Below are 15,051 nucleotides of genomic sequence, written 5' to 3'. Positions count from 1 at the left end.
ACACTTAGGTTGCTTCCATATCTTGGATATTGTAAATAGTGCTACAATAAACATAGGGCTGCATGTGTCTTTTTGAATCTGAGAAGTTCTATACTTTGGGTAAATTCCAAGGAGTGGGATTCCCCAGTCAAATGGTATTTCTCTAGTTTTTTTTTGAGGAACCTCTATATAACTTTCCACAATGGTTGAACGAGCTTACAGCCCACCAGCAGTGTAGGATGGTTCCCCTTTCTCTGCATCCTCACCAGCATTTGTTGTCCTTAGTCTTTTCGATGCTGGCCATCCTTACTGGTGTGAGGTGATATCTCATTGTGGCTTTAATTTGCATTTCCCTGATGATTAGTGATGTGGAGCATCTTTTCATGTGTCTGTTGGCCATCTGAATTTCTTTGGAGAATTGTCTCTTCATATTCTCTGCACATTTTTAATTGGGTTATTTGCTTTTTGGGTTTTGAGGTGCTGAGCTCTTTATATATTTTGGATGTTAACCCCTTGTCGGATATGTCATTTACAAATATGTTCTCCCATACTGCAGGATGCCTTTTTGTTCTGCTGATGGTATCCTTTGCTGTACAGACCCACTTGTTCATTTTTGCTTTTGTTTCCTGTTCTTGAGGAGATGTCTTCAGGAAGAAGTTGCTCATGTTTATATTCAGGCTATTTTTGCCTATGTTGTCTTCTAAGAGTTTTATGGTTTCATGACTTACATTCAGGTCCTTGATCCGTTTCAAGTTTACTTTTGTGTATGGGGTTAAACAATAATCCAGTTTCATTCTCTTGCATATAGCTGTCCAGCACCAGCTATTGTAGAGGCTGTCATTTTCCCATTGTATGTCCACGGCTCCTTTATCATATATTAACTGACAACATATGCTTGGGTTTATATCAGGGCTCTCTAGTCTATTCTACTGCTCTATGGTTCTGTTCTTGTGCCAGTAACAAATTGTCTTGATTACTGTGGCTTTGTTGTAGAGATTGGAGTCAGGGAGCATAATCCCCCTAGCTTTATTCTTCCTTCTCAGGATTGATTTGGCTATTCAGGGTCTTTTGTGGTTCCATATGAATTTTTGAATGATTTTCTCTAGTTCATTGAAGAATGCTGTTGGTATTTTGATAGGGATTGCATTGAATCTATAGATTACTTTAGGCAGGATGGCCATTTTGACAATATTAATTCTTCCTATCCATGAGCACAGCATGTGTTTCCATTTATTAGTATTTTGTCTAATTTCTTTCACGAGTGTCTTGTAGTTTTCAGAGTATGTGTCTTTCACTTCCTTGGTTAGGTTTACTCCTAGGTATTTTATTCTTTTTGATGCAATTGTGAATGGAATTGTTTTCCTGATTTCTCTTTCTGCTCGTTCATCATCAGTATATAGGAATGAAACAGATTTCTGTATATTAATTTTGTATCCTATAACTTTGCTGAATTCAGATATTAGGTCTTGTAGTTTTGGAGTGGATTCTTTAGAGTTTTTTATGTATAATTTCATGTCATCTGCAAACAGTGACAGTTTAACTTCTTCCTTGCCAATCTGGATGCCTTTTATTTCTTTGTGTTGACTGATTGCCATGTCTAGGACCTCCAGAACTACATTGAATAAAAGTAGGGAGAGTGGGCATCCTTGTCTTGTTCCTGATCTTAAAGGAAAAGATTTCAGCTTCTCGCTGTTAAGTATAATGCTGGCTGTGAGTTTGTCATATATGGCCTTTATTAAGTTGAGGTACTTGCCCTCTATAACCATTCTGTTGAGAGTTTTTATCATGAATGGATGTTGAATTTAGTCAAATGCTTTTTCAGCATCTATGGAGATGATCATGTGGTTTCTGCCATTCTTTTTGTTGCTGTGGTGGATGATGTTGATGGATTTTCGAATGTTTTACCAGCCTTGCATCCCTGGAATAAATCCTACTTGATCATGATGGATGATCTTTTTGATGCAGTTTTGGATTTGGTTTGCTAATATTTTGTTGAGTATTTTTGCATCTATGTTCATCAGGGATATTGGTCTGTAATTTTTTTTGTGTGTGGTGTCTTTGCCTGGTTTTGGTATTAGCCTGATGCTGACCTCAGAGAATGAGTTTGGGAGTATTCCCTCTTTTACTTTTTGGAACACTTTAAGGAGAATGGGTATTAGGTCTTCAGTGGTGAAGCCGTCTGGTCCGGGGATTTTATTCTTAGGTAGTTTTTTGATTACCAGTTCAGTTTTGTTGCTGGTAATTGCTTTATTCAAATTTTATGTTTCTTTCTGGGTCAGCCTTGGAAGGTTGTAGTTTTCTAGAAAATTGTCCATTTCTTCTAGGATATCCAGTTTGTTAGCATATAATTTTTTGTAATATTCTCTAATAATTATTTTTATTTCTGTGGTGTCTGTAGTGATTTTTCCTTTCTCATTTCTGATGCTGTTTATGTGTGTAGACTTACTTTTTTTCTTGATAAGTCTGGCTAGGGGGTTATCTACTTTGTTTATTATCTTGAGGAATCAGCTCCTGCTTTCATTGATTCTTTCTATTGTTTTATTCTTCTCAATTTCATTTATTTCTGCTCTTATCTTCATTGTGTCCCTTCTTATACTGACTTTGTGCCTCATTTGTTTTCTTTTTCTAGTTTCAGTAATTGTGATTTAGACTGTTCATATGGGATTGTTCTTCTTTCCTGAGGTAGGCCTGTATTGTAATATACTTTCTTCTTATCATGGCCTTCACTGCGTCCCACAGATTTGCAGTGTTGAATTTACTGTTGTCATTTGTCTCCATATATTGCTTGATCTCTGTTATTTGGTCATTGATCCATTGGTTATTTAGGAGCATGTTGTGAAGCCTCTGTGTTTTTTATGGACTTTTTAATTTTCTTTGCTAAATTTATTTGTAGTTTCATACCTTTGTGGTCTGAGAAACTGGTTGGTACAATTTCAATCTTTTTGAATTTACTGAGGCCCTTTCTATTCCCTAGTATATGATCTATTCTTGAAAATGTTTCATGTGCACTTGAGAAGATGTGTATTCTGCTGCTTTTGGGCATAGAATTCTGTAGATGTCTTTTAGTTCCCTCTGATCTAATGTGTTGTTCAGTGACTCTATCTCCTTACTTATTTTCTGTCTGGTTGATCTGTCCATTGGAGTGCGTGGATGTTGAAGTCTCCTAGAATAAATGCATTGCATTCTATTTCCCCTTTTAATTCAGTTAGTATTTGTTTCACATATGTAGGTGCTCCTCTGTTGAGAGCATAGATATTTATAATGGTTATATCTTCTTGTTGGATTGACCCCTTTATCATTATGTAATGTCCTTCTTTTTGTCTTGTGACTTTCTTTGTTTTGAAGTCTATTTTGTCTGATCCAAATACTGTGACTCCTCCTTTTTTCTCCCTATTAGTGGCATGAAATATCTTTTCTATCCCTTCACTTTTAGTCTGTGTATGTCTTTGGGTTTAAAGTGAATCTCTTGTAGGCAGCATATATATGGATCTTGTTTTTTATCCATTCAGTGATTCTATGTCTTTTATTTGGTGATTTCAAATAATTTACATTAAGCATGATTATTGATAGGTATGACTTGTTGCCATTGCAGGCTTTAGATTCGTGGTTACCAAAAAATTAAAGTTCACTTCCTTACTATCTGAGAGTGTAACTTAGCTCACTTAGTATGCAATTATAAACTCAATCTAAAGGTTCTTTTTTTTCCCATCCTTTTTCTTCCTCCTCCATTCTTTATACATTAGGTATCATATTCTGTACTCTTTGTCTATCCCTTGATTGACTTTTTGGTAGTTGATTTAATTTTGCATTTGCTTAGTAGTTAACTGTTATATTTTCTTTACTGTGTTTTTATTACCTCTGGTAACAGCTATTAAACCTTAGGAACACTTCCATCTATAGCAGCCCCTCCAAAATACAGTGTAGGAACAGTTTGTGGGAGATAAATTCTCTCAGCTTTTGCTTATCTGGAAATTGCTTAATCCCTCCTTCAAATTCAAATGATAATATTGCCGGATACAGTATTCTTGGTTCAAGGCCCTTCTGCTTCATTACATTGAATTTATCATGCCACTCCCTTCTAGCCTTTAAGGTTTCTGCTGAGAAGTCTGATGATAGCCTGATGGGGTTTCCTTTGTATGTGATCTTATTTTCCTCTCTCGTTGTTTTTAATAGTGTGTCCTTATCCTTGATCTTTGCCATTTTATTTACTATATGTCTTACTGTTGTCTTCTTTGGGTCCCTTGTGTTGGGAGATCTGTGCACCGGCATGGTCTGAGGGACTATCTCCTTCACCAGTTTGTGGAATTATTCAGCAATTACCTCCTCAAAGACAATTTCTATCACTTTTTCTCTTTCTTCTTCTCCTGGTACCCCTATAATGCGATTATTGTTCTGTTTGAATTGGTAACACAGTTCTCTCATTATTCTTTCATTCTTAGAGATCCTTTTTCTCTCTGTGCCTCCACTTCTTTGTATTCTTCTTCTCTAATTTCTATTTCATTTATCATCTCCTCCACCATATCTAATCAGCTTTTAAAACCTACCATTGTATGTTTTATTTCTGATACTGCATTCCATAATGATTGGATCTGCAATGGAATTCATTCCTGAGTTCTTGAAAGTTTTCCTGTTCCTCCATGAGCATGTTAATGATTTTTTATTTTAAAATCTCTTTCAGGACATTTCCTGAGGTGAATTTCATTTGAATCTTTCTCTTGTGTATTCATAACTTTGCTTTGAACCATTTCTTTTATGTTTCATATTTGTATGTGGTGCTCTCTAGTGCCCAGCAGCTCTACTCTCTAGAGCTGTTCAGCCCCTGAAAAAACGTCGAGGTTCACAGGGCAGCAGTGTTGCCGCCCAGAAGGAGGAAAGAGCTGTTTCCTCCTTCCCAGCAGCTATGCCTGTCTCCACTGCCAGAACTGGTGGGTCAAGCACACAGATATTTGCCTCTGTGCTTTGCATTTTCAGCTTCTGTAGGTGGTGCTTCCCTCTGGCTCGTCTAACTCCAGGGCAGGGTTTGCAAATCAGGTGTGGGCTGTCTGGGAGGAAGGCACAGCAGGATGCGTATCACAGAGGGGGGCCTTTTAGCTGTGTAACCATCTAGGGGGCTGGTGCATCTGATGATCGTGAAAGTTCCCAACATGCTGAGCAGAGTGCCCCTGGACAATTTTGTCTCCCTGTCATTTCTCCTGAGCAGTAAGCTCTGTGCAATCCTTGCCCCTTTGGCAGCCCTATAGCTTTTAGGAAGGCTCTCAGACTGCCTGCCTTTCTTTTGTCCCAGAGGCAGCCAGATATGGATCCCTGTTTTCCACAATTGGCTGGAATCTCAGTCTCTCCAGGTATTCTGCCTGTCTTAGCTTTCCAACCCCCATAATCAGGAGAGTACCATGAAATGTAGGTTTGTGCTCCCAGAGCAGATCTCCAGAACTAGGTGTTCAGCAGTCCCAAGCATCCACTCCTACCCTGCCCCATTTCTCCTCCACCCACCAGTGTGCTGGGGTGGGGGAAGGGCTTGGGTCTTGCTGGGCCATGGCTTTGGTACGTTACCCTGTTCCATGATGTTCATTCTTTTCTCCAGTGTATGCCGTGTGGCACAGCCCTCTTTCCTGTTGCTCTTTCAGGATTAATTGTATTAATTATATTTTCATATTATATGCAGTTTTAGTAGGAAGCCTCTGCCTCACCTCTCATGCCGCCATCTTTAATTCTCTCTCCTATTAATTCCATTTCCTTAATGGCTGTAGGCCTAATCATATTGTCTATTTCTTCTTGTGTGAATTTTGGCAGATTTGTCTTTCAGGGGATCTGGTGCATTTCATCTAGGTTATCAGATTTGTGTGGATATTGCTCATGTATTGTTCACATTATTACTGTATAATCTTTTTAATGACCATTGGAACTGTAGCAGTAATGTCCCCTCTTTATTTCTGATGTTAGTTGTTTGTGTTCTACCTCTTCTTCTTTTTTTCCTTTCCTTCTTGCTTAGCCTAGAGAGAGGCTTATTGATCTTTTCAAAGAACCACCTTCTGGTTTCAATGATTTTCTCCATTGTCTTCCTGTTTTCAATTTCACTGGTGTCTACTCTAATTCTTTTTCATTCCTTACTTCTTAATTAGGATTTAGTATTCTCTTCTTTTTCTAGTCACTGAAGTTGGAACATACAACATTGACGGTAGAACTTTTTATCTTTTCCAGTTTGTGCATTCAGTGCCATAAATTTCCATCTAAGCACTGACTTTGTTGTATCTCACAAATTTTGAAAAATATTGTTTTCATTTTCATTTAGTTCAAAATATCTTAAAATTTCTAATGAAGTATCTTCTCTTATTTTTGTGTCACTTGGAAGTATGTTTTTTAATCTCCATGTGCTTTGGTATATTCTTATTAGTTTTCTATTATTATATTTAAATTCCATTTGACTTCAGAAAAGACATTTTATGACTTATTTATTTACTTACTGTAGTTTGGTAAGGTATGTTTTATGTTCGAGAATGATATATTGTTCAATGTTTTATGTGAGCTTGAGAAAGTATGTGCTGCTATTGTTGGAAGAAGTAGTCTATAGAGATTCAGTTATATTCAGTTGATTAATGGTATTGTTGAGTTCAACTGTGTCCTTACTGATTTTCTGTGTGGTAGATTTTCCATCATATTCTTTTTTCTAATTGAAATATAGTTGATACATAATCTTAGATTAGTTTCAAGTATACAACACAGTGGTTCAGCAGTTACCCACATTATTAAATCCTCATCCCAACTAGTGCAGTCACTGTCAACATAGAAGATGTTGCAGAACCATTTGGCTATATTCTCCACGATGTACTACCATCCCATTACCAATGTATATTGTGACTGAGAATTTTTGTGCCCCTTTATCGCCCTCACCAACATCACCCAGTGTATATGAGTCTACTGCTCTTTTGTTCATTTTGTCTTGTTTTATTTTTATATTCCACAAATCAGTGAATTAATATGGTGTTTTTCTTTCTCCACCTGGCTTATTTAACTTATTAGCATATTACCTTTAGGTACATCAATATTGTTGCAGATGCAGAATTCCTTTCTTTTTTATGGCTGAATAATATTCCATTGTGTATATATACCACATCTTCTTTAACTATTCATCTATTGATGGACACTTTGGTTGCTTCCACATCTTGGCTTTTGTATATAATGTTTCAATTATCATAGGGGGTACATATATCTTTTTGAATCAGGGATTTTATTTTGTTTTGGTAAATTCATAGCAGTGGAGTTACTCGGTTGCATGGTATTCCTATTTTACTTTTTTGAGGAACCTTCATAGTGATTTCCACAGTGGCTATACCAATTCACATCCCTCCAACAGTAGGATAGTACCCTTTTCTTCACATCCTCACCAACATTTGTTAATTCTTGTCTTTTAGAGTGGCCATTTCGACTGATATCTTATTGTGGTTTTGAGTTGCATTTTCCTGATGATTAGTGATGTGAAGCATCTTTTCAGGTGCCTGTTGGCTATCTGAATTTCTTCTTTGAAGAAATGCCTGTTCAGGTCCTCCATCCATTTTTTAATCAGGTTGTTTGTTTCTTTGGTGTTGAGGTTTATGAATTATTTATATATTTTAGATGTTAATCCCTTACTAGATAAATAGTTGATGAATATATTCTCCCATACTATAGACTGCCTTTTTGTCCTGTTGATATTGTCCTTTTCTGTACAGAAGTTTTGTACTCTGACCTGGCCCCACTTATTTATTTATTATGTTGTTTCCCTTGCCCAGGGAAATGTGTCCAGAAAAAAATAAAAATTGTTCATGCTTTTGTTCATGAGATTTTTAACTATGTTTCCTTCTAAGAGTTTTATGGTTTCATATCTTACATTTAGACCTTTGATCTATTTCAAGTTTACTTTTGTAAGGAATTAGATAGTACTCCAGTTTCATTCTCTTGCACTTAGGTGTCCAGTATAGGACTCCATTTATTGAAGAGACTGTCTTTTCCCCAATTATATATTCATGGTTCCTTTATAATATATTAAATGGCCATATATGTGTGGGTTTCTATCTGGACTCTATTCTGTTCCATTGATCTATGGGTCTGTTTTTGTGTCAGTACCTGTTTTGTATTACAGTACTGTTTTGATTACAGTAGCTTTGTAGTAGGGGTTAAAGTCAGGGAGCATAATACCCCCAACTTAGTTCTTCATTCTTAGGATTGTTTTGGCTACTTGGGGCCTTTTGTGATTCCATATGAATTTTAGGATTATTTGCACGAGTTCACTTAAAAATGTCTTTAATATTTTGAAAGGGATTGCTTTGAATCTGTAAATTGTTTTGGGTAGGATGGCCATTTTGACAATATTATTGCTTCCTGTCCATGAGCATTGGATAGATTTCCATTTACTTGTGTCTTCAAATTCTCTCAGGAGTGTCTGATAGTTTTAAGAGTACAGGTCTTTCACCTCCTTGGTTAGGTTTATTCCGAGGTATATTATTCTTTTTCATGCAACTATACAGCATTGCTTTCCTGATTTCTCTTTATGCTATTTCATTGTTAGTATACAGGAACACAAGAGATTTCTGTGCACTAATTTTGTATTGTGCAACTTTGCTGAATCCAGTTATTAGTTCTAATAATTTTTTTTAATGGAGTCTTTATGGTTTTCTATGTATAATATGTCATCTGCAAATAGTGACAGTTTTAATTCTTACCAATTTGTATACTTTTTATCTCTTTATCTTGTGTGATTGCCTTGGCTAGGATCAACTATTATGTTGAATAAAAGTGGTGAGAGTGGGCATTCTTCTCTTGTTCCTTATCTTAGAGGAAAATCTTTCAGCTTTTTGCCATTTAGTATGTTAGCTTTGTGTTTGTAATATTTGACCTTTACTATGTTAAGGTATGTTCTCCATATATCCATTTTGTTCAGAGTTTTTATCATGAATGGATGTTGAATTTTGTCAAATGCTTTTTCATCATCTATTGAGATGATCATATAGTTTTTATCCTTGTTTTTGTTAAGTGGTGTATCACGTTAATTGATTTACTATATTGTATCATCCTTGCATCCCTGGAATAAATCCCACTTGGCTTGGTCATGTTAGATGATCCTTTTGGTGTATTTTTGAATTTGGTTTGCTAATATTTGTAGAGGATTTTTTCAACTGTGTTCAGTAGGAATATTGGTCTATAATTTTCTTTTTTTTTAGTGTCTTTGTTTTGTTGTGGTATTAGAGCACTGCTGACTTCATATAATTAGTTTGGAAGTATTCTATCCTTTCCTAATTTTTGAAATACTTTAAGATGGATAGTTATTAGCTCTTCTTCGGTGCTTGATAGAATTAAGCCATGAAGCTATCTGGTCCTGGACTTTTGTTTGTTTGGAGTTTTTTGATTACCAGCTCAATTAAGTTATTGCTAATTGGTCTGTTTAGATTTTCTGTTTCTTCTGCCATCAGTTTTGGAAGGTTGTATTTTTGCTGGAATTTTTCCACTTACTCTAGTTTGTCTAATTTATTGGAATATAATTTTTTATAGAATTATCTAATAATTCTTTGTATTTCTATGATGTCAGTTGTAACTGTTTCATTTCTGATTTTGTTTATTTGTTGCTTCTCTCTTTTTTCTTAATAAGTCTGACTAGTTTTATTTTCTTTATTTTCTCAAAGAACCGACTTTTAGTTTTGTTGATTTTTATATTGTCTTATTCACTCTTTTATTAATTTCTGCTCTGATATTTATTATATCCCTCCTTTTATTATTTCATTCATTCATCTTTTTCTAGTATTTTTAGTTGTGAGTTTAGACTGTTTGATTGGGATTGTTTTTGATTCTTAAAGTAGGTCTGTATTGCTGTGTACTTTCTTTAGAACTGCTTTTGTGGCATCCCACATATTTTGAATTGTTGTATTTTTTGTTTTCATTTGTCTCCATGTATTGCTTGATTTCTGTTTCAATTTGTTCATTTATCCATTGATTATTTAGAAGCATGTTGTTTAGCCTTCAATGTGTTTGTGGGTTTCCTGCTTTCTTTGTTGAATTTATTTCTGGTTTCATACCATTGTTATGTGAATAGATGATTGCTACAATTTTCATCTTTTAAAAATTTATTAAGGCACATTTTTGTCCTAATGTCTGATCTATTCTGGAGAACATTTCTTTTATTTGTCCTTGAGAAAAATATTTATCCTGATGCTTTTGGGTATAATGTTCTGTAGACACCTTTTATGTCCATCTGGTCTTGTGTGTCATTCAGTGTGTCTGTTACCTTATTTATTTTCTTTCTGAATGATCTGTCCATTGATATAAATAATGAGTTAAATCCCCTAATATGACTGAGTTGTAGTCTATTTCTCTCTTAAGTTCTATATTTGTTTTACATATTTAGGTGCTCCTATGTTGGGTGCACAGATGTTTATAATGGTTATGTCCTCTTGTTGGACTGACCCCTATGTCATTATGTAATGTCCTTCTTTGTCTCTTGTTACTTTCCTTGTTTTGAAATCTATTTTATATGATATCAAGTACTCCTGATATTTTCTCCTTATTATTTGCATGAAATATCTGTTTCCTTCCCTTCACTTTCTGTCTGTGTATATCTTTGGATCTTGAATGAGTCTCTTGTAGGCAGCACATGGATGCATCTCTGTCTCTTGGGTCTTTTGATTTGTGCATCAGTTCATTTACAGTCAAAGTAGTTATTGATGGGTCTATACTTATTTGTTTTTTGTAGCTCCTCTCCATTCCTTTCTTCCTCTCTCATATTCTTTTGTTATTTGGTTGTTTTCTTTAGTGTTTTATTACATTCCTTTCTTTCTTTCTTTTTGTATCTGTTGTAGGTTTTAGGCTGTGCTTACCATAAGGTTATTTCTTTTATTTTCTTCATTTTGTTTTTCTTTTTCTTTTTTCTTCTCATCCCCATAAGGTTCATAGATAGTTTCCTAAATACATAACAATATATTTGGTCACACTATTTCAAATGCAGTCTACAGGTATTTCTTTTTTATTCTTCTTCCTTCTCTGTACTTTAAAAGATGTCATAATCTGCATTTTTTGTGTATCCCTTGACTGATTTTCTATATCATTGAATTTACTACTCTGCTTTTTTTTTTGTACTTCATTCTTGCTTAGTTAGTAGTTGGTCTACTACATTTATTTTAAGATATTTTCACTAATGAAAAATATTTAGTCTTAAGAACTTTTTGATGAATAGAAGTCTTTTCAACATATCCTATAAGACTAGTTTAGTGATGATGAATTCTTTTAACTTTGAAAAAGTTTAAACTTTAGAATTTATCTGAGAAATTTTAACCTCTGCTTTAATTCTGAATGATAACTTTGCTGGGTAGAGGATTCTTGGTTGAAAATTCTTCTGTTTCAATACATTAAGTATTTCATGCCACTCCCTTCTGACCTGTAAAGTTTCTTCTGAAAACACTGTTGATAGCATTCTTGGATTGACCTCATAAGTAATTATTTTATCTCTCTCTAGCTACTTTCATTACCTTCTCTTTATTCTTAATCTTTGTCATTTTAACTATATGTCTTAGTGTTGTCTTCCTGGGGTTCCTTTTTTAGGAGCTCTACACATTTTCAGGACTTCTGGGTGGCTCTTTCCTTCCCAAGATTGGGGACATTTTCAGCATTTGTTTCCTCAGAAATTTTTTATTCCTTTGTCTCTCTCTCCTCCTTCTGTGACACCTATTATGTAAATGATTCTTCATTTGGAGTTACAAACAGCTCCTTTAGCATCCTATCATTTCGAGAGATACTTTTTTCTCTCTGTACCTCAGTTTTGTTGTTTTCCTATTCCCTAATTTCCATGTGATTATCTCCTCTACTTGCAGCAATCTATTATTCATTCCCTCCATTGTATGTTTCATTTCAGTTATTGTATTTTTCAGCTATGAGTGGCTCTTTCTCAGGTCTTCCTTTTGTTTAAGTCCTCCCTGAGATTGCCAGTACTTTTCTGCAGATTAGTGAACATATTTATGACTGTTATTTTGAAATCTTTATCCAGAAGATTGGTCATCTCTGATTCATTTGGACCTTTCTGGTGTCCTATTCTGTTCTTTGGTTTGGAACATATTCTTCTGTCTCCTCATTTTGTCTGTGTTTCTGTGTTTCTTCTACTGCATTAGATGAGCTATGCCTTCTGGCCTAGAGAGTAATGGCTTTATAGAGAAGGTGTCCTTTGGTGCCCAGAAGCTCAAGACACTTTGCTCACCATTGCCTGGTTCTCCTTTGTGATGAGCTGTAGCTGCTGTTGTTGGGATATGGGTGGGCTTGTGTCTCACTCAATCACAGATCTGCCACTTTACTCTTCTCTGTGTGGTTTTATCTTCTTCACCAGGTGTAGATGTTCTGTTAAGCACCATTCAGGTCATTTTAGGGTCAGTTGTATTTGCTATAGTTGTTCCCTTGGTGTTTGTGTGGGAGGAAGTTCCTGCCTTACCTCCCTCTCCACCATCTTTCTCACTATCTCTCCCTTTCTACCATATTCTTAAAGTGAAAATAGGTAAGCATATTTATCTCAATAAAACTGTTGAAAAATGCTAAGTGCAATTCAAGAAAGGAATGTTTTGCAGCACCAAAATGATGTAGTTTCCTAGTATTCTAGCATTATACAGAGACAGATCTATTTTTTTGTTGTTGTTCCCACATTCTCCATGCTATGATAGATATACATTTCAGAGAGAAAAAAACACATTTTAGACCAAATAATTAGACATAATTATAATGTGGTTTTCACAATTAGACCAGGGCTTGAGATTTGAACAAGTTACAATAGCTGTTCTCTCTTCCCTTCATCTCTAAATGTGAGAGAAATTATCTCACCTTGTTCTCTAAGTAAAATAATGGATGTTATAGGAGATAAAAGGAATTGACAAAATGAATTTCAACACTCAAAAGAAACCAAAAGGTAAATTATAAAACAGTAAATAAATGACATTTCTCTTTTTTTTCCAGAATGAGCATCCCTTTTATTTTGTGTTCCTAATACATATGTCACTGCACTATTTTATTCATATATAATTTCTAACACCAAATACTACTTTTTTCTTTTGTCCATAGAATGCTTAAGTAGGCATCAAATAAAGTTACCTGAATAAAATTATCTTTCTGTTATTTATGTACATAATAAAAATAGTGTTATATTCAATAATAATAATAACACTAGCCTATCAGTGCACAGACTAAAAGTCAAATGTCTAAGCCAAAAATCTTCACACAAGTCCCTCCCCTCCACTGCTGAGAGAAAATTTGAGTGTTTGAACTAGAAAAGATACTGAAAAAGTTTTTATTTCTTTTAATGTGTGTGCATTTTTAAATTATAGAAACAGAATTCAGGAGGCATGTTATCTTTGCAAATATGTAGCAACTTTCATTGCTTAAAAATTAAAGACTCAGTGCTACAAATTATAGAGGTGTAATTGCCACCATAGGATCCACTTGTAATCTTTAAATAGATTGGCTCCATTTATCTCCAGAAATTTCTCCAAATGCTTAGTCTATAGTCTGAGTGCTGCATCAGCTCTGGTGATGATCAATTATATGATCATAGTACAATTTCTGGCCTCAGAAGACAGAAAAAGAAAGAGAAAGAGGGAAAAATGTTTTGATATGACAAGTAGTATGTTTGCAGTATGAATGAAGTGCTCGTGGAGCACGGAGGAAAGCTGCTCGTTCTGCCTGGGAGGGTTTGTAAAGACCCAGTAAGTGAAGTGACACATCTTAAGGTTTGCAATTTGAAAAGGAATTTTTACAAGTGGAGTGAAAGGGAAGGACATTTAGGATTTCTGGCAGATCTATTCACTTTGTAGGTGAAGAAAAGAAAAGTGAATATTAAGAATCTTAAAAGATAAATTATAAAGAAAGACAACTGCAAAGATTCAATAGAGAACAGACAGTATATAACTAGGACAGGACAATAGGAGATGGCTAAAGCCGTGTAAGTAATAAGGAAGTTCAGTGTGTAGAGAACTTTAAAGCAAATAATTGCTATAGAATTGTTGAAGTTACTGTTGAGTTTCAAAATATAATAGCCTTGAAACTAGTGCATCTTTATTACTTATACTTTCATAAACTTTGTATTCTCCATGGAACAATACACACACTCATTCAAGAATAAATTTGTAGTGGTTCAAAATCATTCAGTGTCGCTTTGGGCACAGTTTGCATCTCCAGATCCTGTGGTACTTCATTTTACTGTGTTTAAATAATAGATTAGAAATAAATAATGGTCGCATAGTGATTGTAAAGACAAAGAAACAAAATTTGTGTTACTTCATTTTCATTCTGAAACCACTTGGAGGTTTTACTTCTGTTTAAAATTTAAAGCAGTGCTTAGAAACTATAGGTACAATTATCTTGCTTTGCTAAAGATACTTTAGTAATTCCTTTGAAATTTAAATGTCTTCTTTTTACTCTTTGTTAAAACTAAGAAAACATTGAATCAGTAATACAATTTGCTATTTGCCTAAAATATATCTTTTACAGACATTCTCGTCATATTAAAATTCACTTATGAGTTACTGTGAAGTTATTATTGGTAAGTGTGGTGGACCAGTTGTAGATACATATTTTCCCATTTAGAAATAAATTAATTGAATGTAAAAGAAGTAAAGTAGTACCCTTCTTTTTTTGTGTTATAATATATTATTTCATTATTTGTCTTTTTTTTTACTTTATTACTTTCTTCTGCATGAATACAAAAATATGTACAATGAAAATTTTCACTGCCTATATTTTTTTCTAGCCACTATTTTTACTTTATTTCATGGTTATTGCTAAATATAAATTTGCCATAATAGGAAGAAATAAAAATTGATCCAATGTACTTATCCAATACACTAGGGATATTCCACAGAGATTGGCAATTTTTTTCTATAAAGAGCTAGGTAGTAAATATTTTCAGGTTTCTGGTCCATAGTATCTCAGTGACAATGTTCAGTTCTGCAGTTATATCATGAAACTTGCTATAGACAGCACATAAACAAATAGGCGTGGCTGCATTTCAATAAACTTTATTTACAGAAACAGGCAGTAAGCTGGATATGGCCTTCTGGCCATAGTTTGCTGAACCTT

Source organism: Manis pentadactyla, chromosome 10 (assembly GCF_030020395.1).
Source record: "Manis pentadactyla isolate mManPen7 chromosome 10, mManPen7.hap1, whole genome shotgun sequence".
NCBI classification, from domain to species: domain Eukaryota; kingdom Metazoa; phylum Chordata; class Mammalia; order Pholidota; family Manidae; genus Manis; species Manis pentadactyla.
This window is presented reverse-complemented; position numbering follows the sequence as displayed.